This window comes from Xenia sp. Carnegie-2017, unplaced genomic scaffold, assembly GCF_021976095.1.
Source record: "Xenia sp. Carnegie-2017 unplaced genomic scaffold, XeniaSp_v1 HiC_scaffold_23, whole genome shotgun sequence".
Classification (NCBI taxonomy): Eukaryota; Metazoa; Cnidaria; class Anthozoa; order Malacalcyonacea; family Xeniidae; genus Xenia; species Xenia sp. Carnegie-2017.
In genome coordinates, this window is record NW_025813486.1 from 6,585,161 (window position 1) to 6,602,524 (window position 17,364).

Sequence of the window (17,364 nt, forward strand, 5' to 3'; positions counted from 1 at the left end):
TTATCAATCTCTCAAAGCCCATGTCTTTATCATGTATCATAATAAAATGATGAAAGTTTTGCCCATAAATTTGCTTTGATGTAACCTTTTGTTTCATATTGGTTACAGTTGTAACCTTTATACCTCCCTGCATGCATTATAATCGTAAAAGGAGTAAATTATTTACAACTTGTTCAGGTCTAGTTGTGTTTGCGTGTATTGGGTAGATAGATAACTTGAGCTAGGGGTATTTGCATCGTCTAAGATTGTCAAACACAAAGTGAGTGTTGGAATTTTAAGTTAGTATTTTGTAGGTGTTTGTAAATGGGAGAGTATTTTTCGAGGGTTGTGGTAGCTGTAGCAGGCTAAAAATGGTAAAAACACGGGCTAAAAACTTGTGTTCTAAATTTTACTAATTACAGGTACTAGCTATATAATAAATTAGACAATATATTTATGCTATGTTACAAGTGAAAATTTACTGTAATATTATAAACATACTTTAGGCATTCGATCTTGCCGAATACGAATGTTTTATCCCCACCTGCATGCCCCCCCTTTCTTTAATCTTACGTCCCCAAACTCATGCGTCAGAAACATGAAATCCTACAAAAAAAGCTTTAGTTTAAATTGAAACGCTCAGCTCAGCAGGTGTCAAATAAAACCAAGCGTTGACAAAAGAATAAAAATACAGTCACCAAAGTGAACGAACCATGTGAAATGAGACATAAATATACAGAAAGAGAAATAGTTTTGGTTCATGCTTATTTTACAGAAGGAACGTTAATACATAATCAACTTATTAGTGATTATTTCATTGCCATTTTCAAATGTTGAACTTTATATGCGCCGAATGCATTAAAGACAAAAGAAAATGAGATAAACTCTAAAAGACTGCAAAACCATAATTTGTATACGCACAAGATCTACACAGGAAATGGTGTACATCATGTCTCGATAATCTTTAGTAAGTCAATGCGTTGCAAGAAAAGGTAAACATCAAACCTAAGTACATTTTCCGTAAATGGACATCTCTATAGCTTAAAGGACATTGGCAACGAAATTTTTTCATACGTTTATCATAGATAGCTATGGAATACTTAATTTCGTATTTTCGTGTCTCTTTTGAATTTTGCTGTTGAGAAAATTTGACATAAAGTTGAATCCTTATCCGCCATTTTGGAAGAAAAGCTTTATGCTAAATTATGCCGGAACATTACTGACGTCATTGGCTGGTGTCCACTGAATGACACAATATAAAATAATAGTATTATAATAATATATAGCACATTTGTTCACTGGAATTTTAAAACAAAAACAACAGTCGGCGGTTGTTAAGATTAACAAAAGTTGTGTAGTTTATCACGCTTATATACTTTTCCAATATTTAGTCGTTATAAGACGTAGAAACGTTTATTTTAGCAGATCTTACAACTAGGTTTTGCCGACATACCAAGTGTAAGCCCAGACAACAACAAGCGCGTTTTATACACTGCACATTTCGTGCAATAGAAATATTTCATTTTCCCATATTACAAACCTGTGACCAACAAATGAGTTATGCGTGTAATTTATTATTTGTATACATAAGAGTCTTTGAAAGATTATGTAGTTTTATATAGGTGATAAGCTCTAAGCCGCTATGTTTTGTTCTTGACTGTAGAGTTTCGTTTATCCGTAATGTTTTACTGCGTGTTTGCGTGCACAATGTACAAGTACACTTTTCGATTAACTTTATAACTTATGAATGAATACAAGTTTTGGGTGGATCACTCATGCATTTTGCTTTTGCGCAGTTTGTGACAATCCTTTGACAATGATATGGCTCGCAATTGCAGACCATAACAAAGAACATCAAAGAGCGTCTGTCCAAGACTAAATTTAGGGTCTTTCGTGATAACATGCGTATTTAAAATGTGTATAAAGTCCGTCTGGAGACGCGAAGCGTTTTCGTATGCTAGCATAAACACAAGCAGGAAATGGTCTTCGATGTTTCTTCACCAAAATTTGAAAAATCCACCTAGAACATCTTTGATAGGCAACTAATCGATACAGCTTGTGTATTTTCGCCAGCTCCTCATCAGACAGGGGCCAGTTTTCTTCAAGATGCCGACACACGTCTATCTTTAACACACTTTCTGACAGCATATTGTTCCTAAATTCTTGGTGTGTTGTCAAGCAATTTACTCCTTGAGTTTCTATTTGGCCTAGCAAAGCCTCATACTCATCGCATTCAAGCGCGTTTTCGTGGCAACAAAAACACTCTATTGCCTTTTTTGACAAAGTACAATGTCCACACTTACACCAACTAAGAGTTTGAAGGCGCAAAGCATTTGCTTTCTCAAATTCAGCATGTATTTCATCCTCCGACGAGGACAAGTCGCTCTGCTCACTCTCCTGTTCGGAACCGCTTTCTTCACTAGTTTCGGCCTTCACTTCAGGTTCATATTGATAGGGCAGAACCTCACCCGGTTGATTTTCGTGTATGTCATCCATTACAGCAAAAAAAACCCGTAAAATACGCTTTAAATGTGTTGTAACGCAGTCAATCACAAAGTATATTGTATTGTTGTTTTGACTGCTCACCAGCCAATGACGTCACTACCGCTCGAGATAATTTTATCAAAATTTTATCCAAGATGGCCCAGTTTATAAAACTTTTGCTGCAAATATCTCAGCAACAAAATATTTTTGAGAAAAAATTTTTCTATTTTAGTTGTTAGACATCACAAAGGTTCAAAAATATGCCATAAAAATTTTCGTTGCCAATGTCCTTTAAGTTAATTTTTTAGCACGACGCGCGGCTCCAGCATTACGATAATTTTATGGGGTTGTTTTGCGTATTTTACTTAACATTTTGGCATACATGCTAATAATCGTTTTTAATATAACCTAATCCTTTCCTGAGCTACAACATCATAATGAACGAAGCTTTCAATGTCCGAACTTTGACTTTGCTTACATTTTTAATGACGTCATAGATACACGTGCTCGCGCCGTAGAAGTGGTAAATTAAAGCGGAAAACAAATGACGGAAAATTACTTTTCACATTTAAACTGAAAAGACGCGAATTAGCTAAGCCAGAGTGTGTTTGTTATTAAATCTTATAGTTTTCTACTACAGCTTGACTATAGTTTCTAAAAACCATTCTCGCGCAAAATAACTAGTTTCCTGCGACACGAAAAGCTTTGTTTTATTTTGAAATAAAGGCTGAAACTGTATGTTGTTCACTGAGATTGTTAAGTTATGGGAAATTATAATATAAATTTTGTGCTACCTTCAAAAGTAACAAATTTCAGTGTAGATTGTACATTTTAAAGTATGGCAAAAAAAGCATATTATGTAAACCATGAAGCCTGAGAGAAAGTTAATCCAATACAAATCGCAGACAACCAGGTCTTGGATAGTATCAAAAACCATGTCCAGCCGACAATTTAACCAATTCCAGCCGACAATAATGTTCAGCCGTCACTTTCTTCGGAATTTGTTTTTTACCATATTTTGGATATTATCGTTCTATATTTAATATATTTATGTCATTCTCTCTAAGTAAATGAATTATTACTTTGCTTTGCGGTTGAAAATTACTAGCATTTTATTACTTCCTAAAAGATATTCTTAGCGTGTAGTTGTATCAAAATAGTAATCCTGTAATGTAATCCTGTCGCGTTTTGTGAAATCACTGAGTGAGTAGTGAAATTCAATCACGTAGTGAAATTTGAAATATTGGAGTGGCAGCACTGTACATAACAATCTAATGCGCCATCTTTTGTTTCAAACTCTTGTAATATCTTGAATATCAAGAAAACGAGATGTCCCTCTTCGGAATTTGTTTTATTTTGTAACAATCTAATTATAAAGCTGTTGCGCAGTTCAAATTATCACATACAGACGTGATAGTTGGTTGTGAAGTTTACCTTCGTGGAATGTTTGTCTGAAGTCTAAGAACTGTCAACAACAACAACGAGCATCTTTCGTGTTCAAGAAGCATAGCGTGACTAAAAACACGAAATATTTATCGTTGACAATCGTCTTCAATAAAAAACGGTGAGTTTGGATGACGTGTTCGTTGATTGTAGACATATTACATTGATTCCTAAAAAGAGAATTCATTTTTGAGAATAAAAACGTGTCTATGACCAAACTAGCTAAATTGTCATCTGTTTTATTAGACATTTTTTTTGGATTTTGAGCTCACTTCTTTGTTCTATGTTAACTTCGAAGACAAAAATATATTCGTTTATCTTTGTATTTGAAGACTGTCATTCATTTTTATTATAGTTCTCGACAGTTTCATTTTTAGATCAACAAAATTATTCAGTTTACAATAACTATCTTATCTCACAACATTTGAATGTCAGCCTTCTACTCCTTTCCTTGTGAACGAGACGAGTCAACTCAAATGTAGAGAGCCTTGACAGGGGCGGATCTAGGATTTTTCAAACATCAGTTATGGAACGTCGGAAGCGTTCCGCACCTGGGGGGGGTCCGAGGCGTTCTCTCCTGGAAAATTTTGTGTTTCAAAGCGTTGGAAATGCCATTTTCAGCGTTTTAGAGCAAAAACAAAATGTTTTTTGTGGGCATCGTTTTGTCGTAAAAACAACACAATTCCTTACGTTTTTTTTAAAAAATCCTGAAATACTTGAATGTTTGGCCAAATATTTAGGCTCATTATCATGCCAAATATAAGTCTCATTAGCATGCCTGGGAACATAAAATTTTTTTTACAATAATGCTATTCCAAAAAAGAGATAGTCTTTAAAAATTCTACCAAGTTGTCAGGCATAGACCCCCCTAGAGACCCCCATTCACAAATCTATGTAATGAGTTGAGTTGGAAATGAGGTACTACAAGGGACAGTTCAAAGATGTGGAAAAGCTCAGACTTCAAACCATGCAAGTTTATTGTAAACCTTTATACAGTGCCAGCAAATTCACCTTTTGAGAAAAAACCTAAAATTTTTTTCTGCCAGAGATTAAACAAAGATTATTCGAATAAAAATTTGCGATTAAGGACAGCTTAATGCCATTAATGTTTATTAGGCCTTTCACTAGACTATTATCTTCTGTAAGTATATGCAAGGTGTGCTATATAGCAATTACCAGTAGCATTGTATTTGCCAATACAAACAGAATGTAACCAACATGCCTTTAATCATATAATTACATGAATGTTAAAATTGGTTCACCTGTCATGCTTACTGGTCGTGATTAATATCTTTTCATATGATCAAAACTAGTTTAAATGTAAATCTGAAATAATTTAGTTTAGAAATTATAATGATCATTAGAAAAATTACCTAGTGATCATGAAAATACTTTTCTGTTTTGCCTAATTTCAAGGTTTATCTGCATACCTAGGAATACAATTTTGTTTTATAGAAATGGCTTTTCATACATCAATAGCCCTTAGGAATTTCTGGCAAACAATCTGGTATGAGCCGTAGATCAACACACCTTGACATCTCTACATGAGGTGTTCATTTATAAAAGGGGACAATATGTGACATGGGACAACATTTCATGTATGTGAAATACTCAGGTTTAATACCATTCCAGTCAAATTGTCAAAATAAAAAGCTTCATGGATCAGAAAGACTCATAATCACTGGTTATAGTAAACAGCTTCTCATGTAATCAATGTTAGTTTTCTCAAATCTTAAACAATGTGCAGTATAACTGTCCAATGATTGAATGATCAATGATCATAAACTGAAAAGCCCCAAACATTTGTTTATTATAAAGTTATTAATAGTATGGCGCCTTATGGCTACAGATTTTTTGTCGATTAAAATATACTTGCAGGAATGTAGGATTTCGCTGCCATATAACGGCCACGATTCCCCAAGCACTAAAGAAATCATAGCTAAAAGTCCTTCGGCAATAACAATTTTAGAAGCATCAATCTGCTTACCATACGCTACATTGACATAAATCGCATCACATACTCGCATAAATTGACTTTGATATTTTACATTCATGCAGACACTTCAGTTGTCCTTTACTTACGATTTTGGATGTAAATTTCTGCTGCGAAAACTCTAAACAATGATGGCTTGCTTTTGAACATCAATGACTGAAATGTCGCTCGCGAGATCGTCTTTGCCAAGCATTTACAATTCATCCATAAATTTTTCAACCTCTTGAAAAAATTCACAATGTGGACAGCAGCATTCATGTCAAAATATGAATTTGTAAAGATTTCCTAAATTCCATTTGATTGTAGTTTCAATCATGCTTTAGAAAATTACTATGAAACGATTAAACATTCAATTCAGACAGTGAGCTTAACTATGTTAGTTCAGTTGGCTATCAGTCGAAATCGGTCAAACCAATCACAGTAAGACGAAAATTTAAACTAACCAATTACACGATAGCAATTGGATTCCCTTATCCGTCCGGCCACCCCGCTTATCGGTCGAGATTATTCCAGATCGTCCACTGATCTGGCTATTGACCAATAGAGTGGCTTAAATAAGCGTTCTTGAACTCCGTTATCCATCGAAACAGTCGAGTCATCGAGCCCGCTTATCAGTCAGCCGTTAATATAATTCCATATATGTTAAAATCCACTGATCTATTTACTAAGTACCAACGTATTTATATAAGTTTTCATGTATAAAACAGAATTTTGACGATGAAATCCGGGAATGACGGAAATTTAATGATCACAAAAATTGTAATCATTAAATTTGATAAATAAATTGGAACTATAAACATCAGTCGCGTGACTGATTTGACATACCCTAGATCCGCCCTGAGCCTTGCGCTTTAAGTCCCGAGCTTGTGACAAGTAAAGGTGAAAGGTTTATCAGAGATTAATCAACTGAATATTCTTGTTCATTTTTGTTTCGAATTCAATATTAAATATACAGTAACATATACCGATGTTAATGTTAGGCAATACATGATTGCCCTTCAGTGAAAGCATCCCGCTTCATACTGAAAAAAATGAATCTTATACCGATGTTAACATAGATTGTCACATGCATTCCGCATGCCAATATGACGATAAATATAAAGTTAAATAGTCGCAATGCTATTAAGAAACACAAAAAATAGCATTATGCTATGTTTGTGTTATTCAGTAGCGTTCCAACTATTTAACCTTACATTACTCATTTTAAAACGAAATTTTAATAAACTGGATTTTTTGATTGGTTCATATTTCATTGGGCTTTAGGAATACCATATAAGGATAATTAATTATGATAGTCTTGATCGAAAAAACTTAAAAAGGCCCTGTAAGCTGCATCTCTATTTTATAAATAAACATTTCATCCAAGTATTGGAGTGTTTTTTCATTGTTGCTAGAAACTTTCAAAGAGACTGTTAGTACTTATATTGCACAGAGTTTCACAATTTTGACAATGCATGACGTAACTATAGAGCTTGTGTTTTTATACATTTCAAATAATCTTGAAGGATGTTACTAAAATATTACTAAAAAATGAACACCATGGGAATATGGGACTAAGAAAAATGAAAATTATGTTAAAATTACAACTCAATTTTAAACTTGCTTCATGCATTTATGATTTGTAGACATAATTCAAATGTAGTTCTCCCATTAGTTATTTTGACTTAGGTATATACAGAAAAAATCAATAAAATCATTGGCGAATCATCACATTTACAGATAACTATAACAACCAAAAATTATTTGAAGATTTCTTTTTCAAAAAAAACAAAACAAAATAAAATAAAAAAGCACTTTTGCTGACGTAATTAGACATAAGAGTGAGGAGCGCTCGGTCAGTTATCGTAAAATTCCGGATTGCTGCTACCACCGAGCGAACCTTTCCTTTAAGTCTTGCCAATTTATTCAGGTCACGAACCTGACGACCATTATAGCGCTTTCTTAAATAATAAAATAGGGACTTTGTCGTGGGACAAATTTGAAAATAATTCCAAAGATAGAGAACACCTTAGTGAACGGTAAAAGTAATATAATAAGTTGATAGTTCTTAAAAGAACTGTTTTAAGTGAAGAGCACTTACCCAATAGTTCTAAATTAAACGACACGATATATTTCGGCAGACTACTCCTCGGGTGTCAACGTCTGCTAAATGAAAATTTACAATCTACCGATATTTATAATGCCAAGAAAGGGTGTACGTCATTGCCAAAAGGGGAGATGATGCTCAAAACAGGGATAAATTAAAGACATAAACCTTTTGTCGGCAGAGGACGGGATTGGTTAACTTAATTAAAACAGCCTCCATGACGCGTAACTGAAAGAATGAACGGCATTTCTTAATGATTCTAAAATTGTCGTCTGAATAAGAATCAGCAAAATCGGAGTTATTCAAGAGATGTTTACCTATCGCGGAGTCACATGAAACTAAATTACTTTTCTTACAATCACGTTTTGGTTGTTGTCTTGAGGGGACCGTTCCATTTCTGATTGAAGTTGTTACATGCTGTTCGATCCTATCACCCAACCTTAGAGACGTTCTACCTACATAGCGAGCATCACACTCATATTTATATTCGTAAATTACATTGCTTAAAAGTGGTGCCGGTAGAGATTCTTTGTGGTAGGTGGTAGAATAGTTCTTTTCGAAAATAGAAAGATAGCATGGCTCGCAAAAAATAAATTCTCCGTAATATTCTTATTTTCTCTTTCAATATCATCACATCCATAAAAGTTTGATAAACACAGGGCACTTCTCTAGTCCAAAAGGCCTGTTCTGCTCATTTTTTGTTGATGAAAAAAGTTTATCAAGCATTTTTTCCGGATATCCATTTGAGAGAAATATCTTTTTCAATGAGTTGAGATCACCCTAAATGAATTCCTTTGATGACAGTCTAAGCTTTCGCTTTATTAAACACTTTACTAAAGAAATCTTTTCTCTATGTGAAGAAAAAGAGTTAAGGCGTGTGTACAAACCCGTAAAAGTTGCCTTGCGATGAATGCTTGTAAGGAATTGACCGTTGCGTATATACACGAGAACATCCATAAACGCTAACGACAATTTGATTCATGTTCAGACGTTTAATTTAAAGAAGGGTGAAAAGAACAGAGTTTATGTAAAAATAATTGGCGATTTTTGTTGTTACGAAAAAGGGAAAAGGTGTCGTCAACGTAAAGTTTGTACCACAGCACATCTGGAGGTACAGATAAGGCAAACATCTTACATTCATAATACCTTACGAAAATATTAGCAAATACTGGTCCAAGAGGAGAACCCAATGCCACCCCATCAATTTGTTTGTACATGATATCACTAAAACTAAATTTAACTCCTTTAGTAGCCGCTATCATTAATTCATTAAAAGCCTCCTCGGACATGTGTGGTGCAGCCATGTCCGTGTGAAAATTTCGATGATTTTGATGGTTTATCATTATCAATACAGATTTCCATTCTTTTTCATTAATTTATATGCGTAATCTGCAATCTCCAAGTCTGCAATTAAAAATTGTTAATACTTCAGTTTACAATGATTTTTTTTTCTTAGGAACTAATGTGATGACATATTAAGCAGAACTTTGAACATTAAGACGACAGTGTCTCATAAAGAAAATTGGATAAATCAAGAGTTCAAAAAGCAAAACTCAATGGCGGATGATCAATATAAATGCTTAGTCGTTGAAAACCATTCCAATGTTAAAATCACTGTAAACTATTACAAAAGTTGGTCTCCTTTTTGCAAGTTACCGACTTCTTCAAAAACACTCCAACCAACAGAGAATCATTGCTATCGTCATAAGGAATCATACAAGTTTGAAATTTTTGCGCATATAGACAATAAAAATAAAGAAAAGCTTCTTGGACCCGAGAATTGCAATGATATCGAAGGGATAACTATAAATGAATCTTTAACTTGTCAACGAAATACTGTATACGAAAATGGCAGAAAAATAATTGGTCGTCACATAAATCGAGGAAACGAATTGCCCGTGAAGTATGGAGCATCTACAAACCCCCTGACACATAGCTCTCAAACAGAGAGAAATTTTTCATCAACATTAGAAATCGATTTCAATCAAAGTAATTCAACCTGCACAAATAATGAACGTTTTGCGTCAAAAACACAGCGACGCTCAATTGCTGATAAAACAAGCCAAGAACAATTGACCAAAAAATCTATTCAATATTACTCCGAAGGATCATGGATCTCAAAGATGATCGTAACTTATTATTTAAACGAAAGAAAAGTCACAGAAGAAGTAAGTGGTAATGGAGAGAGAGTGAATATTTCTGCAAGCGCAACAAATGTCGAAGTGAGATTTAAAGTTATGCGTCCATTTTGGGGTGATGTCATGACGTACGACCGTTTTAACAAGACCTGGTTAAAACCATATACACCTCACATCTTCCGATACCAAAAGCAAAAATCGCACATTTACTCTTAGTGGTAATCTTTGGTGGGAGGCAGTCATGGGAGTCAGTAATGAGTATGGAGAAACAAAAGAAATGGGTTTTTTATCAACTGACGAAATTTATTGCCCTCAAAGAAATTCAACCTGCTCAAATAATGAAAATTTTGCGTCAAAGACCCAACAACACTCAATTCTCGACGATATAAGCCAAGAGCAGTTGACCAGAAAAACCATTCAATATTACTCCAAAGGTCCGTGGATCTCAAAGATGATTGTAACCTATTATTTAAACGAAAGAAAAGTCACAGAAGAAGTAAGTGGTGATGGAGAGAGAGTGAATATTTCTGCAAGCGCAACAAATGTCGAAGTGAGATTTAAAGTTATGCGTCCATTTTGGGGCGACGTCATGAAGTACGACCGTTTTACAAATACCTGGTCGAAACCGTATACACCTCATATCTTCCGATACGAGAAAGCCACTGGTCGCACATTTACTCTTAATGGTAATCTTTGGTGGGAGGCAGTTATGAGAGTAACTGATGAATACCACGAGGAAACAAATGAAATGGGCGAAATTTAGAAAGGTGAAGAACATTCTATAATCGATTAATAATTTACAATACGTAACGTACGTAAGCTTGACACATGTGTGCTATTGGCGTTTATCATTTGAATTCCAGCTAACAAATTCCCTGCAGATATCACTGAAAATAACATTTGTTGTGTTTTGAAGTATTGTACTTGCAGCCCCTAAATAATGTGGTAACTATATAATATAATATGAGTGTATTCTCCGATTGTGTACTGGCGATAACAACAAACTACTCGATCTTTATTATTTCTATTGCGTATTGTACTCCATTGTACTTGGAATCAATCATAAGCCGTAATGAAAAAGATACGTGCCTACACCTAGATAATCGTAAAGATAACACAAAATTTAAAATAAGAACCAAAATAGCTCAAACAGGGTTAGCTGCAAAGTATTTTAAACTGGAGATATAATTGCTGTAACTGTTGTAACCGTCCTCTACTGAACGACACTACATCTTGATTCTTCAACAAGTCTCATTAACGTTTGAATTTTGCAGGTATTGCCAGCGGAAGCAATGATTGGGAAACGTTCTGTTAACATAGAACAATTAAGTCATTGCTGAACTAAATGATAATTGACCCTACCTGAGATTAAGTGTACTTGTAAATACAACGTATAAATCATCATTATTCAAATGGTGGAGACAGCAATGGCTCTCACAAAATGATTTTTAAGAAAATAGTTTTCTTTGGACATTTATCTTATACCAGTATGCTTTTGTGCATAATGTAATCATTAAATAGTAATTTTTCATTGTTCTTCGAAATTCTAATTTTTGATTATTCTTAGAAATTGTAATTTTTGATTGTTCTTAGAAATCATATGTTAAGGATATTTTCCAGAATAGCAACAGTTAGGTCAAATGTAAATTGGGCGGTTCATATTCATATATGCATAATTTGTTGTCTTGAATTCTTTTGACATTCATTGTTTTTAACGAATTATATGACATGAATATGTGAAAATCATACCCACCTTTTGATTATCAATCTCTCTAAGCCCATGTCTTTAGCATATATCATAATAAAATGATGATAGTTGTACCCATAAATTTGCTTTAATGTAACCCTTTGTTGCATATTGGTTACAGTTATAATCTTTATACCTCACTACATGCATTATAACCGTAAAAGGAGTAAATTATTTACAACTTGTTCAGGTCTAGTTGTGTTTGCGTTTATTGTGTAGATAGCTAACTTGAGCTAGAGGTATTTTCATCATCTAAGATTGTCAAACACAAAGTGAGTGTTGGAATTTTCCGTTAGTATTTTGTAGGTGTTTGTAAATGGGAAAGTATTTTTCAAAGGTTGTGGTAGCTGTAGCAGGCTAAAACTTAAAAGTCGTAAAAACACAGGCTAAAAACTTGTGTTCTACACTATACTAATTACAGGAACTAGCTATATGATAAATTAGACAATATATTTATGCTATGTTACAAGTGAAAATTTAGTGCAGTATTATAAACATAGTTTAGGCATTCGATCTTGCCGAATACGAATGTTTTATCCCCACGTGCATGCACCCACCCCATCTTTAATCTTAGGTCCCCAAACTCATGCGTGAGAAACATGAAATCCTACAAAAACAGCTTTCGTTTAAATGGAAATGCTCAGCTCAGCAGGTGTCAAACAAAACCAAGCGTTGACAAAAGATTAAAAAATACAGTCACCGAAGTGAACAAACCATGTGAATTGAGCAAATAAATATGCAGAAAGAGAAAAAAAGATTTAATTTTCAATCATTAATTAGTCTTTGTAAACGGAAAAAAGTTTTTCCGGTCATGCTTATTTTCACAGAATGAACGTTAAGGCATAATCAACTTATTAGTGATTATTTCATTGCCATTTTCAAACGTTGAACTTTATATGCGCCGAATGCATTAAAGACAAAAGAAAATGAGATAAAATTCCTCTAAAAGACGGCAAAAACCATAGTTTGTACACGCACAAGTTCATACATTAGAATTGCAATGGCTTACATGTTGGCGTTGGAGTAAAAACAATGGAATACAATACTTCATTGGTATTCTCCATTTCTCATAAGTATTCTCTATGTAGAGAATACTAACGAGATATTGTTTTTTATTGTTCATTTTCTAACTTGTATTCTCTAAACAGCAAATACTAAAGAGTGTAAAGAATATTAATGATTGTCGTAACTCTACATTACATACCAGAACAATTAACGATGAGATGTATTTTAACTCGCTTCAAATGCATTTCGATGATGTAAATGTATTCTTGTGCACAATTTTAAAGCTAAAATAAATCTTACGAACGAATTAGAAAATAATTGCTCACAAATTTAAAAGAAAACACATGTGTATTGCTTAAACTGAAACAACATACGTGTTTCCACGTGTTCAATAACTTCTAAAGTATGTCGTGTATTCGCCGTACCAACACATGCTTCTTTCTTCTTATTTTTCTAATGTAAACATTAACCGAAGAAAGTGATTTTGAAACTGACATAATCAAAAAACTTGGCCTTTTGTAGCTCTGTGTATGAGCATACAATGTAAATTGTATGCTCATTCATTGCACGAAAACAAAAATCTTAGCAATTTTAGAAAACTTAGAACTACTTAAAGACATTAAATGCTACCTAATTTTTGCATTTAATTAGTTTTCACTAGCGACATAAGCACAAGCGATTAAACAAAGCAAAGCATATTCTCTAGAGATTGAAGGAAATAAAAGAAAAAGGATTTTCTTTTCACTTTGTTTTTTTCACTTATGCTTACGTCAAGTTGCTGTGCTTATGCTGATGCATGTGTCATATGTGTCAGTTGCTTCATTGCCTTCTTTTGTATTCTCTTTTGTTTTTGATGGTCCTTATAATTATGCTTATCTTGCTAGTAAAAAAAGGTTTTACACCAAAAAACAATTTTTGCAAACTAATAATCACTTGTTTGAAAACATGCATGGGACAAATTTAGTACTATAATAGAATCCTTCGTGACTTTGGCCATGTTCTAAGACGCTTAGTGCATAATCAGTTGTGTCCTATGGGATTGAGATACCCTCGCATTAAATAAAAATTCCTATATAATTTTTGGGAATTTCTATCTAATGCTCGAGACTCTTAATTCCATAGAACACACGTGATCCTTCTCTAACCTTTACAAAGTGAATTATAATTTGTTCAATTACAAATCGCTTAGCGTATGACTTAAAGGCATAGCCATTTAAATTCTATTGTTTAATTTCCTTTATACAAATTATAACATTGCAGTTTTGTGATACAGCCTGTAGACAACGTATTAAACAATTATTTAACAATTGGGGTTACTGCAGTTTAGCGGACACCTTGGACGCTGACCCAAACCCTACCCTCATAATCCTAAGCAAAAACGAGCCCACGCTCCCCATACAAGCGCTTCGGGTGTCCGTTAAACTGTAGTCTTGCCAGCAATTGTTTAATTATACTAACTCTATGAGTTTTCCTCCTATATGAAATATACGACAATGAAAAGTACCAATGAATGCTAATTATAAAGCTAATTTTACAGGACGTAGAAAAAGTAAGACCTTCATAAATTGACCTATTGTGATTATTTCAATGCTCTCATTATGCTATTGCTAAGCCCATGGGCTCATAAAGAATTGCAAGCTATACGTTCATATATTGCATAACTCAGGTATTAACATGAAAGCTTTTCTGTCCTTGAAATTGAATGTAACTTCTTGACCAGGAACAGAATTTAGGCACCAGCAGGATTAGAATCGTGGTCATGAAGGTGTTCCCTTTTTTGATAAGCCCGGTATACCGTTGCTAGAAGTGCAATAAGAATTGCGAAATGCAATTAACAACACACCTAGAAACTACCCAATCAGAAGACAACATACCTAGGTACTGACCAATCAGAAGACAACATACTTAGGAACTGACCAATCAGAAGATATTAGTTTAAACAACTTGTGACATATTTTAAAACTAACTCAACCTGAGAACGTGCCATATGACTCTGTACAACAGTACGTGCAGAAAGAAACGATAAAAAAAGTCAAAACGCTTTGTCTGTGAAATACACCTTGAGTTTATTGAAACCACCTTCATTGAGGTAAATGTGTGTGATAAATGTTGGTTTTAACAGAGTATCTTTCTTCTATTGAAGTGGTAAATGTAAACGACACTGTGATCTTTATTCATGCAAAGTATGATTCCTTAGATTTAGAAACTAATTTTCGTTCCATTCTCGATTTTAGACATGAATATTTCTCTGTTAAAGACAAAATCGTATTCAAATAAGGTTGAAAAACATCGATGTTTGTGGTTTTTATTCACCACGATGATGGACTCGCATAACTGTAAGGAAAGTGATGCGTATAAAATTAAATACAAATTTTAATAGTAGTTTTCTCCCATCATTTCAAAAATAGTCTTCATGACGAGGTTTTAAAAGTTTTTTTCAGTTTAACTCCAAAAATCATTTGTGTTCTGGAGCTCATTATTAAAATCTGTGTCTTAATTAGTAAACGTGAAGTTGTATCAGCGGTTATTAGCCTGTTATTGACATGCATTTGTGTCGGTTTTACTCGATTTATCTTCGGAAACCTCTTTCTGAATATACTGCATTAAGTAGCTACGTATGTTTGCCGCGGACGTTTCCTTGCAGAAGAATATTTAGGATTATGTAGCTTAGATCGGAAATGCAAGTGAAGCTTAGCCAAAGAATGGCAACTTCTGTCGTGTTTGATATTTCATTTAGGTGTATTTTACCACTGCCTAGATAGTACAAGTTAACTCCTTTTTATATATTTAAGCTTTATAACAATTAACATAACTAATAACGTAAATCCTATTAAATTAACATAAATTAATAAACATAACATTCCCTCCGGCACAATTCTAATAGTTCTTTAGCTAACTTGTAGTGTTATTTTCCTAAAAGTTCGGGATTGATTACAATCTATCAAAATAAACTATATTTCATCAATTAAACGTTTTGGTTTCGTGCGATTACGCAGAGGATACCGGCGATTGTTTGATACCTGTTCACTGTCATTACAATTACCGGGCTCTTTGGTTATCTTGTCAGGTAAGGTCTGTACCTGCGGTAGAGGCGTGGTTTTCAAGGTCGTTGTGGTACTTACAGTTGGTTCTTTGAATATCTCTTGGTTGATATGTTTAGACACTGTATTTTCATCGAGCACCAGACTTTTTTGTGTCTCCAAGTTGGAGGGATATTTCTCAGCATCTTGTTTTGTTTTACCATCTGGAACTGTTGATCCTGCCAGACTTCGCAATTGATCAATATGTCGTTTCCACAATACATCGTCCACCAACACTCGATATGTAACTGGGCTTAACTTCATTTGAATTACTCCCTGTATCCAACGATCTCTTCTTGCTCTATAATCTTTTACCATCACTGGATCTCCAATTTCTAATTTACGCTTTGTCAATTTCGGTAATTGATGTGATTTCTTATCCATTTTATTTGCCAGACTGGGATGCAATATATCTAATCTTGTTCTAAGTCGTCGACCCATAAGAATTTCTGCAGGTGTACATCCAGTTGCTGTATGTGGTGTGGTACGATATCCTAACAAAAATCTTGCTAATTTCTCTCCAGTAGATCCTTCTTCATTCTTACGAATCTTCATGGAGTCTTTAAATGTTCTCACTGCTCTTTCCGCTTCCCCATTTGAAGTAGGGTGGTACGGTGAAGATAAGTGCATTTGAATTCCATTGCCTTTAGAAAATCTTTCATTTTCTGCGCAACAAATTGTGGACCATTGTTGATGACATAGATATAACCTCCATCCATTTAGACTTAGCATCTACCACTATTAAATACATGCCACCCTCGACTGGACCTGCAAAGTCGACATGAATTCTTTGCCATGGACGTACAGGCCAAATCCATGGATTATTTACTTTAAGTGGAGACTTACAGCGATTAAATTGACAACTGGTGCAATCTCTCACAGTCTGTTCAATGTCTTGGTCTAATGTTGACCACCACACATGTAAACGTGCTAAAGATTTCATCCGCACCATTCTTGGATAATTTATATGCAACTCCGACAACACCACTCCTTGATATTTGGTTTGAATTACCACTCGGGTTCCTCTCAATAGGCATCCTTCTTCTACAGTAAACTCGTCTTGCTTTGTAAAGAAATATTGTAGTTCTTCTGGTAACTTTCCTTCTGGCCAACCATGTAACAGATAGTATACTACACGAGACAATACTGAATCTTTTTGCATAGCTTCTCTAATCATACTTACTGAAACAGGTGACCGCTTCAGTTGAACGCTGTTTACTGCCGCTGCCTCTTCCTCCCATTCGTCCGGTTCTTCAACACTTTTCCTAGGTAACCGGGACAACGCATCAACATTCGCATTGTTCTTTGAAGTTCGGTATTCAATATCATACTGATATGCACCCAGTTGAATCGCCCATCTCTGCAAGCGGGAGACTGCCAAGACAGGAACACCTCGTTTAGGTCCCAGT

The 17,364-nt window shown here is 34.4% G+C and overlaps 2 protein-coding genes and 2 long non-coding RNA genes across 8 annotated transcripts in view; 3 read left to right on the top strand and 1 right to left on the bottom strand.

Moving 5' to 3' along the window:
- LOC124449669 (serine/threonine-protein kinase/endoribonuclease IRE1-like) overlaps positions 1-17,364 on the bottom strand; it is a 100,239-nt gene that overhangs the window by 55,994 nt on the left and 26,881 nt on the right. The window lies entirely within an intron of this gene.
- The window catches only part of LOC124449691, a 112,604-nt gene that overhangs the window by 34,582 nt on the left and 60,658 nt on the right, over positions 1-17,364 (top strand). The gene's annotated exons all lie outside the window — the stretch shown is intronic.
- On the top strand, positions 3,722-15,380 carry LOC124449737. The gene is made up of 2 exons (XR_006949556.1): positions 3,722-4,027; positions 15,110-15,380. It is a non-coding gene; the product is annotated as an uncharacterized LOC124449737 (long non-coding RNA).
- LOC124449699 lies at positions 10,323-11,667 on the top strand. The gene is made up of 2 exons (XR_006949503.1): positions 10,323-10,890; positions 11,398-11,667. It is a non-coding gene; the product is annotated as an uncharacterized LOC124449699 (long non-coding RNA).